Here is a 1,841-nt window from a genome sequence, read left to right on the forward strand (position 1 = left end):
TCACAATGCACTGGATAGCTGGCCAATCAGAGCACACCTCGCTTTTCAGACCAATGAGCTTTGTAAAAATCGACGCGTTTCAGAAAGGCGGGGCATAGAGGAGAAACAATAATGTACAGTATGTGGAAAATAATGTGTTTTTTTAACCTTAAACCGCATAAACACATTTCATTACACCAAATACACAAAATAATGTTATTTTTAGCAACATTATATGACCCTTTTAAAAATAGCAATTCGACCAGTTCACTACTGAGAAATGGAGCTAAATATAGCTACATAGCTTAGCTAGTTGTAGCGACCTTACTGAACAACGTTAATTGCTAATGTCTTATTTGGTTTCATATGACTACCAAACTTTGCAAACTGTGCAAAGGCAAACTCTGCAGAATAAAAATGACTCTGTTTTTTTTTTATTCAGACAGTTACCTTCTCTACATGTGCTGGAACGGCACACTACACTTTTAAAATGTGCTCTGGGCTCCCAAAATATGCATGTTAAATGATATTCATAAGGTCAGCTGTGGATAATCTTAAATAGAACATGCTTTATGCACTGCAATATTCTCAGTTATGCCTGCAGAACTGAGAGAATGTCATTGGACCCACACTGTAAATTTTGATCACCGTGAATAGCAATGCGGTCTGTACATAAGGATCTCTAAAGTGCAAACAAATGATCCTTCTCGTTTTTAGGTGGCAGAGAAACCTTGTAAGACAAAACATGTAATTTTTGGTGTGCCACCATGCATGTGTGTTTTACTGTAACCCCGAATGACTCGGTTTCCTTTCTAAGTTTGCTGCCAAGTGTGTTGCACTTAAGATGTGATATTAATGACCACAACAGAGTGTGAATTTATATACTCAACCAAACAGTCAAACTAGGTCAAATGCAAATTGCTGAGTATTTTCTTCTCTATAACCAGAGATGTTTTGTATTTTTCAAAAAAATTAGATAATTTTCAGGGGCAGCTAGTAGAGCCAGAGAACTACATATTGTATGTAACATATGGTGGATCATTCTCGATGTCGGAGAACATACTGTACATACTGTCCCGGCAGATAACTGAATATCCCGAATATGTTCAGACATTTTAAAGGATTAACGAATGCCAGTCGTTTTAACTTCTATTTACTGTTAAGCCCTGAAGGATGCCCTGAATCTCATAGTGCAATTACAAATCTAATCAGCCAGACTGTTTACAGCTAAAACGTTCCTCTTCTACAGTGATCCCTCAACACATTTAGACCGTTTCTTCAAGCCATTGTTACATCTGCTTTGAATTTCTGAACCTGTCAGTTAGTTGGCATAAGACTGCAGGATAAAAAGTTACAGCGTGTGCTCTGCAGGGCTTCAAGCTCTGTTTATACTTTTGTGCGAGCTTCTCTCGGTTGTGCTATTCTCCAAAACAACGGGTGGCGGTGTGGAGAAAATAGCATTGCATCCAGCAAGTAGAAGCAGTGACAAGTAATTACTAGTACTAGAACTTACTAGTAATTACTTTAAAGGTGACATATTTTGCCCCTTTTTACAGTATGTAATATAAGTCTCTGGTGTCCCCAGAATGTGTCTGTGAAGTTTCAGCTCAAAATACTCCACAGATCATTTATTATATAATTTTGAAAATGCCTATTTTGAGTGGAAACAGAAACAAGCAGTTTTTCGGGCCTGTGTCTTTAAATGCAAATGAGCTGCTGCTCCCCGCCCCCTTTTCCAGAATAGAGCTGGGCCATTACAGCTCGTACCTGCTAAAAACATCTGTTTAGGTTCTGATTATCATGTTTATCGCGCTGAAATCATGCGTTTTAAACCATATGAGTTTAAACTTCAGATATAAGGT

Source organism: Sinocyclocheilus anshuiensis, unplaced genomic scaffold (genome assembly GCF_001515605.1).
Source record: "Sinocyclocheilus anshuiensis isolate Anshui unplaced genomic scaffold, SAMN03320099.WGS_v1.1 scaffold87, whole genome shotgun sequence".
Lineage (NCBI taxonomy): Eukaryota > Metazoa > Chordata > Actinopteri > Cypriniformes > Cyprinidae > Sinocyclocheilus > Sinocyclocheilus anshuiensis.